Source organism: Balearica regulorum, chromosome 8 (genome assembly GCF_011004875.1).
Source record: "Balearica regulorum gibbericeps isolate bBalReg1 chromosome 8, bBalReg1.pri, whole genome shotgun sequence".
Lineage (NCBI taxonomy): Eukaryota > Metazoa > Chordata > Aves > Gruiformes > Gruidae > Balearica > Balearica regulorum.
In genome coordinates this window covers 29092638-29112052 of record NC_046191.1, presented here as the reverse complement: position 1 = coordinate 29112052, position 19415 = coordinate 29092638, and the positions used below count along the sequence as shown (strand labels likewise).

The window sequence follows — 19415 nt, the reverse complement described above, 5'->3', positions numbered from 1 at the left end:
GCACTTACCTACAATTTCAGTCCTTCTGGTAGCGGTGCAACAAATAAAATGCAATCCGCCTGTATCATAAAGTCCAATAAAAATGAAACTGAACATCCACTTTGCAGACGGCAAGTACACTGTAAATTTATGAGATCATATCTCGTGGAGGACAGGGTAGTTAAGGGGGGAAGGAAGGGGCTGGCAAAAATGAGAGAGAGCGGCCAAGGGGTAGTAAATATGTTTTCAATAATGAAGAGGCCCGATTACCCTCTTTGCAATAAAAACGTGCACAAGGCAGAGCTGCCGTAAAAATTACTCCCGAGCAGCCTGGCTTATTTGCACCTTGTCATCTTGTCAGCTCCATGCAAATTTGCAAGGCGCCCGCAGCCGGCGTGGGTCGCCTCTGCGGCGCGGGGCTGCTGAGGACCGGGCGAGCGTCCTCCCTCCCACAAAAGCCATTTCATTTATGGCCCCCGTCACCCCGGTCCTGTCCGCCACCCCCTCCCACCCTGCAAAATTCACCGATTTGCCTGTAACCGTAGCAACCAGCGCGGATGCAGGATGCAGGCATGGAGCGGAGTATCACCAGGGTGCCGTGTGTCCTGGGCTTCTCCCTAGATGGGTGAGGGTGGTGGGGAGCACGATGGGATTTGGGACGTGGCTCCTGCAGCCTCCATGGTGCATGGCCTTCTCCGGGCAGGAGCCCTGGCCACAGCCTCGTGCCCTGACCCCGTTGCCAGGTGGCATTTCTCTTTTTTGGGGTGCCTTACGCATCCTCTCTGAGGCTGATGGTACCACGCACTGTCTAGGGCACACATTGGGTGCAATCAGCCTTCATTTAAATAAAGGAAAAATAAGCATTTTATTTTCTCTCAGCACAAACCAGAGCAAAGGCTGAGGCCTCACCTCTTTGAAGCTGCTCTCTCAGAAGGTGTGGGTTTAAACTGATTTAAACGAGGTGATGGAATCAGCACAGGAGCAGCTTCGAGTTGTGGAGAATCAGCCTGAGCTGTCCTCAAATAAACCACTGCTGGGCCCAGAAGAAAGCAATTACACAGGGGCTTAACGGAGCTGATTTAACAAAGCTGCAGTAATTAAACCTTGTACACTTCAGGCTGGGGATTCAGCTCCGAGTGCTCTCAGGATCCTGCCTCTGAAGGTAAATCTTTTTGCCGTCAGCAGCTGAGTGGATTTAAACCAGTGTCACATGGGGTAATTCTTCCTCCCCTTTTCCCAGCCTCTTGGCTTGGACATCGCCCTCGCAGGTGCCGGTGGGGTTAGCAAGGGTTTCTCTTGCGGAGCAAACCCAGAGCAGAGTGAAACTCCAAGCTTCCTGCGCCGGGACGTGCGGCCTGGGGCCGCGTTATCGGAGGACCTGGCAGGCACCTGACTGCTGAGGACAATTTACTAACTCGATCTGGCAGCCTCGGTGTAAAAAATCCTGCCTGCTGCGGTTCATGACCCCGATCCCTATTAAGGATGGAGATAGCCGGGGATGGGTGCTCCCCCGCGGGGGTCTGCGAGCCCTCACCCGCCGCTGGATGCACCGTTCACGGGCGCTCGGCGTGCCAGCCATCACCGCCGGAGTCAGGGGCTTTAAGGATGGAAGAAAGAAATTGTGGTCGTGTAGCTTGACCTCTTCTATTGAAAGCAAGATCAAAGGAGGGCCAAGAAAGAGCAGAGGGGGCTGTTGCACCCGATAGCTGAATGGAAGATGAATGGGAGGGGAGAGGGGGGAGCTGGGGGCTTTGGCTTGCAACAAAGCAACAAGATTCGATTAGCAGGAGAAGTTGTATTCTGGAATCGCAGCGTTAAAGGGATAGGGCTGGAGCGGGGAAGGCAGGCAGGGGCATCAGGGAGAAGGTACGTTTTGCGTGTCAAGGGTGCACGTGTTTGTGCGAAGGCTGGAAAATGGCGGGGTGGGACTTGCTGGAGGTCTCCAGCTGGTGGTTAAAAGGGAAAACCCCAGGACGATTACCACGGGGTGGGTCTCCAGCACACCAGGTAAAGGAGGATTAAGGGAGCAGATGGTGGCTTCATTTAGTTAATGTGGGATGTCTGTTCCTGGGGAAAGAGGATGCAGAGGACCCAGTGAGTCTTGGTGGTGTGTGGGTGACCATCTCCATCACTGAGGGTGGGAGAACAGGGAAGAGCCTGTTTCTGATGGTAGCTCCTGCAGGAGAAAGTGGCTGGGGATGTGGATGGTGACCTGTTAGAGTTGCTGGGAAATGGCTGAACTGGTGCTGAGGAGTAGGAGCGAGGGAGGAAGGAGAGTGCTGGATCTATGTACAGATCTGGGGCCTCTAGCACCAGTCCATCAGGCACAGGTAAGGCCCCCAGAACGCTGATCTGGAAGGGGAAAAAGTTAATAATGAGAGCTAGTCACAGCTGCTTCTGGGCACAGTTCAGACTACGGTGTTGCAGGAGAAAGGAAACCTAGGGAAAGAGCTCGGATCGGAGAAAGAAACCTGGGGGAAATGAAAAGTAGGTCAGGCCATGCAGATCAAGTACAGAAGTGCAGTATGCACATGCAGAGACAAGATCAGATAAACCGAGGCACATGGTGAGATGCAATTAGCAGGGGACATCAAGTGTAACGAGAGATCGCTCTAGCAGTACATCAGCAGTTGCAGGAGGACCGCAGAGGTGTTGGTTTGGTACTCGGGGACAGGGAAGGCACTCAGCAGATGATGCCAAAGAAGTGGCATCACATTTGTTTTCCCCTAAGAAGGTCGGCTGTGATCCTAGTTAAGTACTAGGGGAAAAATACACTTATCTTTAAATAGGGTGAAAAGGAGGAATGGTATAACGATGCTGCTTTCAGTCTAACTGCAGTTCCCAGAAAAGTACTGGGACCAGTAGTCAAGCTTGTGAAAACCCAGGAGAAAACAAGGGGGGGGTGAGAACAGGTAACACAGGTGGCTTCAAAGGAAATTGTTATCAGCCCGGTAGGATCTCCTTGCGTTACTGAGGAGTGGTCTTGTGGAGGGAAGGCAAACAGCAGGAGCTGAGTATCCTGAGTTTACCTGGTGTGGATGACAGGGTGGTCTCGTAAGTGGGAGCCAATCATCTGGATGAAATGCTAGAGGTTGCAGAAGTGGCCAGAAATTAAAATTTGGAGAGCACCTACCAGAGGTTCGCTGTTGCACTGAAAGGACTTACTGAATAAGTGTGCATAGGGCGACTGGCGTTTGGTGATGCTCCGTGTTTTCATTAATGACCCGGGGTGGTGGAGTGGGGCTACGGTTGTATCCAGATGACACCAGCCTGGGTATTCTGGAGAACAGGGCTGGCATGCAAAGTGACTCAAATAAAGCGGAGACAGGGTCTGGGGAAAAAAGGATTGCCTGGAGCAAGTGTTGTTTGGGGCTTTTAGAAATAAGCTTAGTGGGTGGTTTGGTCTGGCAAGTGCAGATGAATAGGTGCTGCTTCTGTCGTCTTGGTGAGCAGAGTGAGACAGTAGACTAAAATGAATGAAGGCCTCCTAAAGGGAGGCTGGCTGAGACAGAAGGAGGATGCTCTATGGAGAGAAGAGCAAGTGACAATGGACATGGGCAGTTAGCAAACAGGACAAGGAAGGTGGCTCAGATGTCCCACCTGCTCTCTCCTCCTTCGGGAAGGACTGGGGAAAAAAGGTGAAACATTTGCATTCCTCGTACAAGGAAATGTTCTTCATGTTTTGTACTCTTGAGCTGTGAAAATTCACTGCAGGGTCATACAGAAGTACAGCAGGTTCTGCCTTGTCTTAAGGCTGCAAAAGCTCAGGGCGGGGGGGAGATCTGATGGTTACCAAGCAAATATGGTACAGGAGTTCTCCCCTTTCCCATTGTGACCTTGTGAAGGGTAGGTCCATCAGCAGTGATGGAGATACTGTAGTATAAATGCAGAGCTGATAAAAGGAGTGAATGTCCCATTGCAGAAACATTGACAGCCAGCATCAAGAAACATCGAGAGCCTAGGAGATGTGTCCCAAGTTGCCAAGTTTATTAAAAAAACTGCACTTCATAAATGCTACACCATCCTCTGAAGCTTGCAGAGATTTTGTGGAGACAAAACATCCCTGATCAGGTGATGGTGTCTGTGTGCTGGTACTGTCTCAGCTGAAAACAGGTTGGAAAATAATTTCATGAAAATAGCCGTTTGTTGCAATATCGATGCTGGCAAACCTTTGGAGGTGTAACTTTGGGATGCTGAAATAAGGAGAGAAAATCCACCTGGCCCTTCTGAAGCTGAAGCACACTGGAGTGAGTTGAGGACACCTCTGCCAAATCTGTTTGTGCAAATGGAGGGGTTTTTCAGGTTTAGCTGGTAAATGGCTCATGTACCCGCCCTTGCCCCTCCTGTTTTTCATGGTAGATGCAACAGGGTCACAGTTCTTGTTTGCAGCCTGGGCTTGATGTGGTTTTATTTACCCGCGCTTCGTTCACGTGAACTGCGAAGGCATTCGGGAGGGAGAGAACAGAGAGGGATCTTCAGAAGGAGAAGGCGGCAATAGGTTACCGAGGTGCAAGAATGGCTTCGTGGTGGACCGTGCCGGCGTCTGGGCTGTGTCCCTGCTGGGACACAGATGTCCTGCGCAGCCTTGGCCCGGTCCCCCGGTGTTTTCCAGTCCCCTTGCCCAAGCAGACACGGGCTCTTGCCTCTGCCTTGCAGGTAGGAAAGGAGCTGGTGTGACGACCATCCCTTGCTTGTGGTGCACCTGAACCAGAGGGACCTCGGCCGCTTCTGGGCCTTTTCATTCTTAACGTGCTGAGTGGAGAGAGCCCCGAACCCTGCGTTACAGGAGAAGCAGTTTTCACCAGGACGCAATTATGCCTGTTGCAGGGAGAACATTTAATTTCAAAGCCCGATAGATCAAATGCAGCTGGGGGGTGGAGCTGCGTCTTCTCTCTCGCCTTGTCCAGAAGTTTGAACAGCACAACAAATGATTTGATCCTGTTTTTATTGTGCTTCTCCTCCTCCCTTTTATCAGGGAACTGTAAACCAGAGATAATCTACAATTCCCCGTGTCTAATTGTGCTGCCCAGCCACCTGAACGTCATCACCTCGTGCAGAAGATGCCCTCCATCTTCTCGGCTCGTCCCGTGCCGGCTGCCTTCGCAGCTGGCTGCTGAGTCCTGAGACCGGAGTTTTCCCCGAGGTAATAATTTACTGGGATGCTAATTGGGCTGTCCGCAGAGTGAATTAAAAGGACGTTCCTCCACCGGCTTGGGAGCTGTGGGAATCCTGTGGCCATGCCCAAAGGGTAGGAGGGATCTCATGGAGAAGTAACTGGAGCCTGGGAGCCCGTTTGCAAGGAAATTAAACTAAAATTGTGTAGAAAAACAGCCGTCGGGCTTCACATTTCAAACCCAGAGTGGTATCCAGTAGATCTGAAAAGCTGTTTAACACTTGAGCACGGGCAGACTGCAGAATCTTATTTTTGCTAAAATATTGGCTTTTCCCCCTCCTTCGTTCTAACAGAATTAAATGGAAAAATGACCGTTTACAATCCAACTAAAAACTGGCTGCAAACACCCAGTGCTGGGCAAAGCCTTTTTCTCCCCATTCCTTTTTCACCGCTCTTGCGAAACATCCATTTCCAACAGGTTTAATCCAGAGCTGCTTGTTTTGCTGTGAGGGGCAGGGGGAAAAAAAAAAAAAAAACCAATACCAAAACCAACAAGAACTTTTAAATCAATACTTTATATTGTCTGGGAAATATTTTTTTTTTTTTTTTTTTTTAAAAGCTCAACACTTTTGATGAAAAGATGTCAACCGTGCCCAGCTCCCCGAGGAAGCTCCCTCTACGGGCGACGCCGCGGTAGCGTTGCTCCGGCTCCGCGCCTCGGCCACGTCCTACGCCAAAATCCCATGGGAAGGCCCCGCACCACAGGCATTAACACTGCAGGAGCAGCTGAGACTTCCAGACTGTGAAACTTTTAGATTAAATCCTCTCTTTTCTTTTTTTTTTTTTTCTTTTTTCTTTTTTTTCCCCCTCCCTCCCCTGGAAAAAAAGGTACTTAAAAATAATCACAAAAGTTGGGTTTGGGGTTTTTTTTGTTTTAATCCGAAGCAGCAGGATGCTCTCGTAGCACTGGAGATGGTATCGGCGTGGGGTGCAAGGGGCTGTACAAATACAAGGTAAAGGGATGGACGCGTTCAGCTCCGTATGAAAATTTTCATCTTGTGTTTTGCAGCTAAAAGCTGCACACCAGCTCATTTGATTAGGAAAGTGGTTCTGAATTTCTGCACGGAGACGGGGAAAGCTAAAGCCATTTGCACGCTTTCTCCCCCCTCTGCACTTTGGGCTGTCCGGTGGGTTTGCAGCCGTGCACGTGCCAAAGGGCTGAAGGCTGAGGATGAGCTCAGTCTGCCTTCCCACCAGAGCCGCGATGGAGAACCGGCGTCTCTGCCTTCGCCAGAGCTCTCACCGAGCAGCGGAGGTGGCAGGACGGAGCCTGGAGGTAAGGATGCCTGTGGGTCTTTTTTCCCTCACAGATCGAGCGATGTGGGGTGACAGCAACCCAGCTCCCAGCTGTGTGCTCTCCTAGACACACCGGTTTTGATGTTCGGTCAAAATTTAGCAGACTTACACAGAATACACTGAATTTCCCACCCCAGGTGCTAGCGTGAACTCTGTCAGGGCAGCTGTTTGCGTGGTGGTGATGAAAAATGTTGAATTTTAATCCCATATAAAGGCCTGGAAAATGCTTCTACTTAGCATTGTGATGAAAAGAAGAAATTTCAGAGTTGCCATCGGAGTGGATGTGAGAGTAGCCGCTGCCCGAGCATTCACACACCATTCGTGGTGTCGCACACGCTTTTTCTTGGGCGCGCTTCCTCCTCCTTCAGGCTCGACCCTGGGTTTCCTGCAGCAGAGTCTCAGGTGTTGGATTTTAGAAAATAATTCATTTAATTGAATGGTGCAGCAGCAGGGTCAGCCCAGGCTGGGTGCCTCCAAAGAGAGGGACGCTGAACAAAGAAATCCCGGGGCAATTACACCCTTGGGATCCCTACACCCACCCTTCACGCGCTGTCCCACGCGTCCTTTGGTCCAATGGTGATTTTTGGTCTGGGGTCTTCTAATATCTAATTGGATTCTTCTTCTGTGTCCAGGCAGGCAGGCTCTTATCTTATTGACTTGCGGTTTCCACAGTTTTCCTCAAAGGTTGGAGCCTCCTTATCTTCTGGTTTACACTCCTTGTGCACCTGCCCTTGCTGGTGGAACATGGAGAAGAGTCCCAGACTCAGAAAAAACACTACCAGGATAGTAGTGTGATATCAAAATACTTTCCCATACGAAAAGACAGCACTGTGCTAGCTGTTAGGAACACTACTAGGAAAATTACTGAGAAAAACACTTCTATTGCAGCCTAAAGGCTTTGGCAAATCTAGCTACTCATACTAAGTAAAGCTAAGCAAACAGCACAAATCACACTCTATTATATTCCAAAGTAATTTATTCTAATTAAAACCTACTTATTTACGTTAACTAATATCCCTCAACAATGGCCATAAAGCGCTGTAGAGTCGATTCTGAAATATTGGCACGTCCTTAGAGCAAGTTCAGGGTCAAAGGGAGAAACGTCGTGGCTGTGAAATCCTGCCTTCAAAATTCCCTGCTCTCGTGGGAGGTTTGGAGTTTGCAGGGGGCATGTCGGGGCGCTTTGCTGAGGGCCAGGATGCCAGTCTGGGCTTTAGATCATTTGCTGCTTAGGACTAGAGGTTATACACAGCAAAGTTGGTGCATTTTCCTGATCTGTTGTCGTTCTCCTCCTCCAAGAGATGTTTCCTCCAGGTGATGATATGGTACCGTGGGCTGAAGCTGCGCTCGCTGGACCAGACCTCCTCTGCTGGGTAAAGGCTGGATGTGAAATACAGGCTTAAATCCGTGAGTACCAGCCCAAATTTTCCCGGAGTTATTGGGGTGTTCGGGGAGGGATATCAAACCCCAGAACCCTTTAAAATGCGTGGCCTTGGCAGTGGCAGCGGTGGGACAGACCGGACGGTGTCTGAGCTCAAAGACGTCCGTGACAACTCTGCAAAGCTGAGTTATGCGGAGTCGTCATGTTAACGTACAGTCAGCGAGAAAGATAGGAGAAATACCGCCACGCAGAGATCCATATTTTTCCCCACTGAGTAAAATACTGTGTAATTTTATCTAGTTACTATAAAACAGTTTATACTCCTTGTTTATAAAAAAAGGGGGGGAACAAACATATTTCACTTCCTGCACTGACAGGCTATGGAGGAAAAATAGATGGTTTCTTCTGCATTTAATATTTCAAACCAAGTAGACCCAAAAGGAAAGGCAGCAATTAACCACAAGTACCAGCAATGTGTTCCTTGTGTTTCTTCTCTCTGGATTCGGCTATGAAGAGTCAGTTTGGAACAAACTTATTTATAGTCATGTTAAATCTTGTAGTAATAATTTTCCAAGCTAGGCAAGAAAGTAATGCAGCTGCCACGTTCACCTTTCAGACCTCTGAGATGAGACCTGCATCTCGCATTTAGTCAGGGTTTAAATCCTTTACACTCAGCCAGTTAGAAGTGGTTAGTAAATGATTAGCAGATATCTGACCGTATGGCGGGGTAAGCTCATACACAGGGACGTGAATTTGATAAGCCCAGCAGAACGCAAAAAAGGGGCAAAATGGTAAAAAGGGCACTGACTGTGGTGCAGATTTTCTGTGCCCCTGAACGTACCTGTGCTTGCACGCACAAAGACGTGCATGGCACGTGCAGAGCTACATATTTTTCCGCTTCTGCTGTTAATTCCACGCACGACTTGCCCTGCGGCTCCAGGTGATGACAGGAGAGATACGTGGGCATCGTCTCCTGCATCACCTTACCATCTCTGCTCGGGGTCTTGCCACCACGGGCTGTAAGACCGGAGTTAGCTGAATCCTCAGCAGGAATCCAGCAAGGACGCAGGGCTCCTCGCCTGCCGCCACCTCCTCCGCGTAGCCTGCACCCAGGCTGGCAGCATCCTGTGACTAACTCTTCTAGACTAGATTTCTCCAAGGGAGGACCAGCGCTTAATTTGGCTGACTCTGCGCTCTGCGGGAGCTCTCATCCATGCCAGCTTGAGTCCTTGCAAAAACCCATCATCATTAGTCCTCGAAAGGAACAGCTCGGATATTCTCCACCCCCGTTCCTGCAGGCTGGGATGTACTGCGCGTTCCCACAGACCGAAATTCCCCTGGTGGGCTCAATTACAGCAATCAGCCTTCACGCTCTTTTCAATGGCGCTTCCCCCTCCGACTCCGTAAGGCCACCGTGGTGGGGCCAGAAGTAGCAGCTTTCCCGCAGGTGTTGGGGGGGTGACACCACTAATTCGGCTACGCGAGACCGGGGTGGGGTGGGCATGGAAAGCGGCGTACGGGGCCCACGGGCTTGTCTCTAAGGGGGTTGCCCTAATCGGAGCCGTTTGGGATGTGCCCTGGCTCCGTCCTCTAGCGAGGCGGCTCTCCTTCGGCGAGGTCTTCGCTCCGGCTTGCAGCAGGTTTGCTCTGGTGCAAGGCAGGGCTGGGGTGGGGAGAATCAGGCCAGTGTGCATTTCTCTTTGCTAACACGTTGGCAGCCTCTCAATGAATAAACCACTAGAAAACAAATCTGGAGCAGCCCTCGGCTGCGGTGGCCAGACCTCGTCTGTTAACTGGGTTGAAGAGTACCAGCTGCTCTGCTCCTGCCCGGGGGAAGAGAGGCCCTTCTGCTGCAGTCTGGGGACTAGAAATGAGCCTGAACCAACCCCTGCAAACTGGGATGGCTTTTAGACTCCAGCTCTGGATCCAAATCCAAATTTCATGGCTTTACATGCTGCCTGAACCAATGTCTTGGCTCCAAATACCTCCTCACTCTAAAAGGGGCAAACACTATGGTGGTGACAAACTTTTTTTTCCGTCCACGGCTCTGCATAACGTTGACTTTGAGGTGCTCTGGCTTGGGCTTCCCCAGGTGCATCGCTGCAGCTGGGACGTCCATGCATGGTTTTGTGCAGCGAGTCGGGGATGTATGGCTTGTGGTTCTCCATTCGTAGGTGCTTCCCCGTGCCGGGCTGCGTTGAAGGAGGAGCCGTGCTGGCGGGGCAAAGTCTCCCTTGCAGCGGGACGGCGAGTCGAGGTGGCAGAAGAGCAGCGTGTAGGGTCAGTAACTCCGGTCCCAGGAGTGGCTTGGCGAGGGGGGATGAGGACGGAGGAGGGGATGTGTTATTTTGGCTCTTGCAAGGCATTAAATAACCCTTTCTATGAAAAGGACTGAGCCTGGAAAACTGCTTGCTCTTCCTGTGTTTTGCCTGTGTTTGCTGGCATCTGTGCAGCAGCAGTGTAATGCTGGTACTTAGGCAGCAGCTGTGGTCAAGCAGGGCTCTGTGTCTGCTGGGTGAAAAAAAAAAAAGAGATATCCCGATTGTAAATGGGAAAGATTTGGTAAAAGGAATTTATGTTCCCATTTGTCTAAATTTCACTGGTGTTTCATAGTTCAAAGAGGTGTTGTCCAGGCTTACTCTAGGTTGAAATACTTGTGTCACCGGATATTTTCTCCATCCTGTTCAAATGGGATGCTCTGGGTTAATTGCTCACAGCGGCTTTGTCCTGGGTTTGCCCTTTGCAGCGGTCCCCAGCCCTCACTGGGGCAGCGGCAAGACACGTTCGGGGTGTCGCAACACCTCCGCCTGTCCCCGGTGGCCGAGGACGCAGGCATCCCTGGGCAAAAGGATCCAGCGACGCTGAGCCATGCCAGAGGATATATTGCAGATGTGTTGCAAAGTCTTGGGAGCGTGGGAGGAGATAGGTCAGCCAAAATCCTGAGCGGTCCCCGGCAGCATCTCGGAGGTGCCGTCGTGACCCCGAAACTGTCGCGGTAGGTGGGCACGTCCCTTGAGCCATGTTCCCTGAGTAAATTGGTGCTCAGCTCTCACCCTGCTGCTGTCTCCCACCTCTTCTCTCCTCCTAGGATTCCCCTCCTGAAGCCGCCTCAACCTGCTGTGGCACCTTCTGTCAAACGCTTCACACGTTTGTCACCAAAATGTTTTGGCAGCAGCAGCATCTCTAGGTTTTGACATAATCCCGACAGGAGACTTTCTCAATTATTACTAATGGAACATTATGCTCCTCTTTGGGAACTCCTGCATGAATAAAAAGGGTCATTAATGACATCTGCGCAGAGCCCGGAAATTATTAGTCAATGCTGATACAGTTTTATTTTATTTTTTTAATTTTTACATATATATTTTCTTAAGTTCCTGTTAATTTCCCACCTTGCCTCCCACCCTCTTCTCCAAAGTCTCCTGTGCAAGCCGGAGCTGAGCTGGGTTATTGTCAACGTTCTTGCTTTTGTGCAGGTAAATGCTATTTCCCTCCCACCCTTCCTTCCCTTTTATTCCCTCTTGGCTTCTTTAAAGATCGTAGCTCTCGTTTCAGTCCCAAGAGATCCCGTTGCACCTTTCTCTGGGCTTGATTTTATTGCCAGTCAAGCTTAAATACTTCTAGGACTTGAAGAAACCAGTATCACCCACGTCCTACGAAGGCAGCGCTGGAGGGGGAGCAGTAGGACCGTGTCCTGCTGTTTGTGGCCATTGGGGTGGCATGTCCCCCCCCTTCCCGTGCAGGGTGCTGGTGGCACACACGAGATGCTGGGAGAGGGACTGGAGGTGTCCCCGAGTGCCACGTAGCATCACGCGACAGGAAGGTTCAGGTTGGATCATTTTAGAGGGCTTTCTAGACAACAAACTATTGTGGGGTTTGGTTTTTTTCTGTCCTCCTGCCAGGTATTCGGTTGTCTCTACTCAGTACCCCTAAAAATAGCCCAAAGTAGACTTTTTCTTGTTCTTTTTTTTTTTTTTTTTTTTTTTTTAATTTTCCAGAATAATGCAGCAATTTGAGAAACCGGTACTTTGCAAGACAAAAGGCCCCTGTGATAGGGCCCTACAGAGATGTGACAAAAAAGGGGTCTCTGCCCTGAACCATGTCAAACTGGTCTGCGAGTCCTGACTGCTCAGGGGGTGACTGGTGCAGGGCTGTCGGAGGCGGCATCTGTCCCATTTTGATAACAACACGGGGGTACAAGCCCTGGGCCGATGGCAATGCCAGCGGCATGTCCAGCAGGACAAAACCCTGAGGCCAGTCCTTCTGCATTGCCGTGCCAGCACGTATAACTTGGAGGTACGTGGGGTTTTTTTCCAGAGAGGGAAGGGAGAGGTTTGGGTTGATGGTTAGGCTTTTGGAGGGATCTCTCATGGCCTGCAGAACAGGAGAAAGGTTGATATCTCCATTGGCTCAAAGCTTGTTTTTATTTTTGGGTTGGTAACGGTCAAATGAGCCGCAGAGAAATCGAAGATGGTGTTGCTCCATACCCAACGGGGAGGATCTCTGCTTCCTGCACCCGCTACGAGATACCCATCTCCACGGTAATGCCATTACATCCGAGACTCTTCCCCAAGCCACAGTCTGCGACCCGAGGAGATGTGGCTGCCGTGGGGCTCGGTTTGCTCAGCAAGGCGCACACAAGGCAAGGGGCACCAGCTGGGGTGAGGGGTTTGGCCCAAGTGGGAGATGTGACTGTTCTCCCATGGGACACCCGGGCCCTGGATTCATGGCAAAGCTGCTGCGCATCCCCGGGGAAGGTCAAGCAGGGATCGCCGGCCGCGATTCAAACCTGGCGCTTGGGGTAAAAGGTCGATGCAGTAACTCTAAAAAGAAAACTGCTAAACAAGAAATAGACTCCTTTAAAAAAAAAAAAAGTCCCTTGGAGAAAAGATATTTCAACCCCTTTTTGATTTATGACCTACTATAGGATATTGAGACATTATTTACAATCGATATATGCTCCTGCAAGACTCCCGCTGGAGCCATAGACCCTGCCTGTTAGAGTGGAGACCGGTCAGCCCGCTCCACTGGAAGTGCCAACCATGTCCTGCTGGAACAGGCTATAAAGTCGGATGCAGCTGTATATCTTTCAGAAAATGGACCTGGTTACACGTGTCTTTGGGCAGCTGACACAGGGATATAGTTTAGGGCTAAGACAGCAGTTCGGTAGCAGAAATCAGCATTCCTCAGCCTTGCCAATAACGAAATCTCTTGCGCAACATAGAGAGCTCCGTGGCCTTAAAGGTGCAAAATGGAGTTGTTCGGTTGACTTGTAATGGAATTGGGCCAATTTTGAAGCAAGCGCCGGATTTTATTCCAGGATTTTATCTTTAAAGGGGGATTTGCAAACACTTTAAGGGGTGTTGCGAGGAGGGGGCGGGGGGGGGGGAAATTCGTTCAGCGTAAAATTGCGTCCTGGCTGAATTCCAGTTTGGGTAATTACATTCTCTTTCTGTAGTGGCTGCAGGACAAAGGGCCATTCATCACGCTCCAAAGTGCTGCAAAGGGCTCCGGTCTTCTACCGGAGAAGTGCCTGCATTCGAATCCAAGTGGAGAAAGTTTTCTCCCGGTGCTCGAGGCCGCTCCAGAGAGTAATGGAGCTTGGCAGTGCTTTAGGATCCTTTTGGGTGAGATATAGGGGCAAGCACCTTGCCATGCGCTGCTCAGCCTCCAGCAAATCTGGGTAAGTAGGGCGCTCTGCAGAACAGATTCCTTCCAGCCTCCTGTGGCTCGCCTTTCACCCCGAGGACATGCTCGGCTTTGCAGAGTGCTGCCGGAGCTCCAGGAGATCTCACTGGAGCAGAGGGAGCTGGATTTCCTCGCTGCAAACCTGCCGTTATGGAAATGCCTATAGGCAGGAGATTGGGTCGCATCCAGCTAAGCGGGACTCAGGAACTCGGGGTGCATTCAGAAGTGATGCTGGGGAGCCTGGAAGGATGTGGGTGCGCTGCCTTCTTCCTCGCAGGTCTCCATACAGCCAGCGAAGAAATATTTGCAACCCTTCCCCAGCGAAGAAATATTTGCAACCCTTCCTCCAGCTCTCCAGCTTGGCGGGGGCGGGGGGGTCACACTTAAATAGTGGACCACAGTTTTCAGCAGAAGCAATTTAGCAGCAAAGCAACAGAGCGTTGCTTCCTTATCTCCCTGGTACCTCTCTTTCCAACCGCTCTCTGTTGAGGCGGAGCGAGGCCCCGGTGTTCAGGTAGAGCCCACGCGAGACGGCAGCGGCTACGTGGGGTGAGGGAGCATGTCTGCGTGCTACCCACCAGCTGACCTGCCAGGGAGGATCCTTGGCCTATGTGCCTTGAGAGTGTCCCTTTAAAGCAATTTGTAGACTGTTATCCTGTATCATTAACCTAATTAGTGTAATTGCCGCCATTTATGTAATGAGTATAAATACTGGAGGAATCCCATAATTAGGAGATGTAATTAGGTAATTAATAGATGACATGGTAACAAAAATCCAGGGGAAACTTTGCAAGGTGGACACCGTGCGTGTGTTTGTGCATGCGTGCATGTGGATATTCAGACACACCGGTCCTGCCGGGGCCTGCGGCAGATGTGCTCTGCGGTTGGCTTCAGGCTGGAGCCCCTCCGTGTTACGCTGGCATCGCAAAGGGACCTTCAGGTGAGGTGAAAAAGCTCTCTTAGGTCTCTGCAGATCTTGCAGAGGGGCTCTGCAGAGCCAGCTTTTGCAGAGCTATGGCCGTCGCCGTGCCATACGGACGCTCTCTGCTTTCAGATCCTGGGAGAAGCAAGGTGAATTTAGCAGAGGTCTGAGACTTTCCCCAGCCCTAGGCTAGAAGGTGGCTTCAAGTCACGTTTACCCCAAGGTGCCTCTTTTCTACAGCCAGCGCCGGAATAGCGTGAAGGCCAGCTCCTGCACATATAACCTGCCTGACCGGAGGGATGAGGAGCCCCAGGGTTGTGCTCGGCTGTGCGATAACGTCCCGTTTTAGTTCTCTTGTGGGCTTGGCTTAGAAAAGTAATCGGAGCTGGAAATTGTGTTTGTGCTGTGGAGAGCTGATAAGGTTCCTACTGTGCCCGAGGAGCATTTTTTTAGAGGTTCGTGAGCTGTGAGTGTTTTAGCTGGACCCTTTCTAGTCGTTGAAATGTTGACTTTTTCCTGCTGCTCTTTGTCTCTTGCTCCTCAAAGCCTGTTTGCACTTCTAGAGTACTTACGTGTCCAGATGCATCAAAAGAAAATAAGTCACAGTTACGGAGAGTGGTTTTTTTGTCGTTGTTGAGGATCGTTTGGATTCCCAGTTGGCACCTGCCGGGAGGAGTCCTTACTGCTGGCTTTGTGGCAGGAGGAGAAATCTCTCCTTCACACACACGCTCACCTCTCCAACGTTGTTAAGCAGTGGCTGGCTGAAGGGACCATCAGTTTTCCCCTTCTGATACGAACATCTAAGGAAGAAGCTGACTTGAAAATGTCAGTGGGACCAGCCAGGCCAACTCTGACCCAGGTGACAAAAGACATTTTTCAGCCACCAGACTCTAGCTCTCTAAATCAAGGCTCCCATCCAGTTCTTCAAAAAAAAAAAAAAAAAAAGAGGCTTTGCATCCTCTCAGGAAGCAGCTTCCTTTTCTGCCCTGTGAGCCATTACAGAGTGGCTGAAGCTCTTGGTCTCCCTTCTGGCTGGCTCTGGAAGGAGCCTTCTCCTCCAGCCAGGAACTGCAGATGGACACTGTGGAGTCATCAGTTCTCTTCTCCCCCTGACCCTCCCACCTACTCATCACCTACAAAGACTCGCTGATCTTCAAGCAACCCACCTTCAAGGACTCAGGGATGAGCTCTTCCTCTGGGATTGCTCCTGCTGGGACATTTTGGTGATGATGGTGGCGTTTTAATGGCAAGCTCTGAAATTGTGAGTGACGTAGCAACATCATCATGGCAGGTCAGAGATCTGGGGCCGCTGGTCTGGGGAACATGGTCTCTGGGAAGGCCTGTCTGATGCTGAGCACTGCTTGGATCCTGCTATATGTCGGAGAGAGAAACTTGACTTGGAGGTGATTTTTGTGGATTTTAGCTGGGCTAAGAGGGGGGATAAGCCACCAGTGTCTTGTCTGTGGGATGTCTCACCTGCAGATGGTCCTGGGCTCTTTGCACTCCACGTTGACTAATCTATTCTGGCTTATTTTGAAGAAGCCATAGACCTTGTGGCTTTTACTCTTGGCCTATCTACCTTTCTTTTGGAGTACGTTCTCTCCAAAAGTTGAGCTGCTTTGCACTCCTTGGAGGAGCACTGCAGCCAGCAAGAAGCGACCCCAAGACCTGCAGCACTGGAAGCACTGGCACAGAGGAGGGGTTGGAGAGGAGCTCGTGCAGGCGTTGGGTGGCCAAAGGCTGCTGAGTCCCCAGGACCAGCAGCTAGAGGGAGATATGACCTCACGCTGAGGGCCAGCCTTGTCGATGCCGTGGATTCCTGTCATAATGCCAAAGAAAATCCTCTCGCTTTCCAGTGTTTAGGGTCCAGGTAATGAACAGCCATAATGCAGACTTCATTACGTGGCATAAGCGATTCTCGAGATTAAAGACTTTTAAAATGGCTCCTGCTGGAATCTCTGCCAAAGTATGTCTTAGTCCCTGTCTACATGGGAAGTTTTATCAGGTGTATCACGATCAGTATATGCAGGTCCGGTTACACCAGGAAGGCTCTGTCTAGACACTTTAATTCCGGTATAAAAAGGTCCTTTTTTTGCCTTTAGCTTAAACTTACTTGCAAACAGCCATCACAAAACCAGGGCCTGTTTCATCAGTGTAAGAGCACTATGTTTAGGTCTGTTTGAATTCCCACCACGGACTGCACCAAAGCCCACCCTGCCCCGAGGCCAGGGGGTTTCTGCTCCTGCCGTGGCCCTGGCCCACGGACTTGGAGGTGGCTCTTCGTGCCCGAAGGAAACGCGTGGTCTTGCAGGGCACTTCTGCAGTCCTTCAGGTTAACGCTGCTCTGCCCGCCTCTGCTTCGCGATCCGTTGTCCCACGATCCCCGTCCTTCCACCCCAATGGGATGCGTCCCGTGGCACACCATTCAGTGAAGTCTTCCTCAGCTGAACCTTCTGGGTTTCATCGAGGAAGCTGGTTTGGGGATTTGCCCACTGACACCCAGATTTAAAGGAGCTGTGTTGCGTTTTGGCTCATTTTCCATATAGTGAACTCTGAGTCCCAAATGATCCTAGCTTCAAAACTTGTTCTGAGGCTTTGCAGGCTCTTGAGATCAACCCACCAGCTTTGCAGAGCTAAGCAGAGGTGCTGCATCTCCTACCCTACAGCCATGGAGGGTGACTCCTGGATGCTGGCTTTTTGAGCAATGGCTTTCCTCTGCTCCAGACCATCACACGGGTGAGGATCGTTGCCATTTCTACATGTGCTTTCCTTGCCTTTGCCCTCCCCAGGCACCAAGCATTAATTTATTTTTGGGGCCATGTCCAAATCACCCTAACGCAGACCTCCACCATGAGTGTGGAGCAGCTGTACTTTGTCACTTGCTCTCCTTTTATGATGAAACCCCTTTGTGCTGTGTTTCTGTCTCCTTTTCAAGGTCTATCTCTGCCTGAGCCCTGCCAAGTTTCATTTTGTTTCTGTATTTCTTTATTTTCAAATGTGTCTTCCTTTGTTGATCTCTCCCCCACCTCATCTTTTTTTCCCTTGCAGTCCTGATGCTAGGTGTGAATCTCCTTTTCCTGTTAAACATGGTTCCAGGCTCAAAGCCTTGCTCTAATGGTTGTTCCACTTGCCTTTCACACTCTAATCAAAAGAAAAAAATAAAATTGACATTTCCTCCATGTTCACATCCTTAAGCTCTTCTCTTGTGTTGAGCATGTTAACTGTGTTGTAGTTCTAGCTTAGCTTTGGGCAGGAGCAGTTGTCTGGAGGAGGAGGAAGGTTTAAAGCTTTAACTGGGAGCAGTTAATTATGTTCCTCTATAAGATTTGTCCTGGTTCAAAACAAAATGGATCTGAGGAAGTCACGTGGCTTCTGTTAGGCGACAGGATCCCAGTGTTGTCTTTTTCCTTTTTTTTCTTTTTTTTTTCTCCTAACTATCTCTGTCTACAGATTTATTGGAAGTCAGGTTGCCAGGAGAGCGTTACCGAATAATTATCCTGTGCTACCTTACCGTAACCTTAGCAAAAAAGTGTTTAGATAGAGAAACCGCATGAACTAGTCATTAATATCTTATAGGTCAGAGTTACGGATGTTGCATTGTGATGAAATATGTATTTCTTCCTATTTCTTAGGAAAATGGGCTTGTGAGACAGAGTAAGATTTATGATGATCTTAATTAGTTATTTCCTAGCTTTCAAAATGTTTGGGTTTGAGAGATGATATGATAGATAATTAACTTGTTGTCACACAGTGACTTTTAAAATGAAATGTTTGTTCTCAAAATATTATTTATCTCAATATGCATCGTATGCGTGCCATAGTACGTACACACATGTGTTATATAGATGAATACACGCGTATGTATCTCTGCAGCATTCCCCGCGCCGGCCGTGGGAGCGGGGAGCACAGGGCAATGCTCCCACCTCGGGCATCGTCCCGGGTCCCGCGTCAGGCTGAGCAGAGGGGGATGCTGCCATGTGGCTGCTCTTCTTGCTGGGCTTGTCCTTGCTTTCCTGCTGGAAGCTGGAGGGGGGACCCGCAGAGGGGACGGGAATCGGCATTCTGCCCTGCCCGCTCCTGCGCGGGTTTATGGGCTAAGGAGAAGGGCAGAGATAACACTTGGTTTTGTCTGTCGTCAGCAGACGCGAGATGCGCACATTGGCCCGGGGCAGTCGGGAGGGATGTATTTGTGATGCCTTTTTCCTCTGCTTTGTCCTAAAAACCAGGAGGGGACAGCGGCTCAGCTCCTCCAGGGTTCTGCACGAACAGTTTTTGGGAAGTCCTCCAGACCGGTAAGCTCCAGGGACACCGGCCAGTAACACGGCGCTGCTAAGAGGTGGGGATTTGTGACTTTTTTTTTTTTTTTTTTTTTGCTGAACTAGTAAACTCAAAACGAAAGGAACTGTATCCCTCATTGCTACATCCCTCGGGGCTGGAGGGGGGTTGGAGAGAAGCTCCAGGGAAGGCAGAGGGCAGGTTTGCGCTGACCCCAAAGGATGCTGGATGTGGTCCCTGAAGCCGTGGCTGCGCGATGCCTCGTCGCTGCAGGGAGCAGAGCTGCTGCAGAAGGAGAGAGGTCACCTGGAAGTTGATTTATTTTTTTTTTCTTTCCCTTTCTTTGGCATTTTTCATCAAAGCTTTATAAATAACAGACAAAACCCCTGGGGAAAAACCTCCCAACTAGCTGCCTGTTGCAAATACTCCAGGAAATGGGCTGTGGGGGGAAAGAGGGAAGGAAGGCTAAATTTGGTGCCTTTTATTTTTAACAAGGGCTATTTCAATCTGTTTTAAACCCATGTGAAAAAAAAAAAAATAAATTTAGAGCCCTGAGAAACTTTTGCCAGCACCGTAGGAGTCTGTCGAGCCAAGCACTTGCTCTGGCCGGCACGGCACAGACGCGGTGTCTGCGCCAGCCCCTGCTCCGGCTGATGACGGCTCAGACGCTGCCAAGGCCGTCTTAGGGACGGGGAGCTCAG

General features: G+C 50.3%; 1 protein-coding gene and 1 long non-coding RNA gene across 2 annotated transcripts in view; one reads left to right on the top strand and one right to left on the bottom strand.

Moving 5' to 3' along the window:
* Nucleotides 1–7845, top strand: part of LOC142602792 (uncharacterized) — a 70356-nt gene extending 62511 nt beyond the window's left edge. Inside the window, exons 2-4 of the long non-coding RNA XR_012836591.1 lie at nt 4955–5122; nt 6162–6428; nt 7750–7845. This is a non-coding gene — a long non-coding RNA (uncharacterized LOC142602792). The remainder of the gene's footprint in view (nt 1–4954; nt 5123–6161; nt 6429–7749) is intronic.
* Nucleotides 1–19415, bottom strand: part of KLHL20 (kelch like family member 20) — a 494534-nt gene that overhangs the window by 279823 nt on the left and 195296 nt on the right. The gene's annotated exons all lie outside the window — the stretch shown is intronic.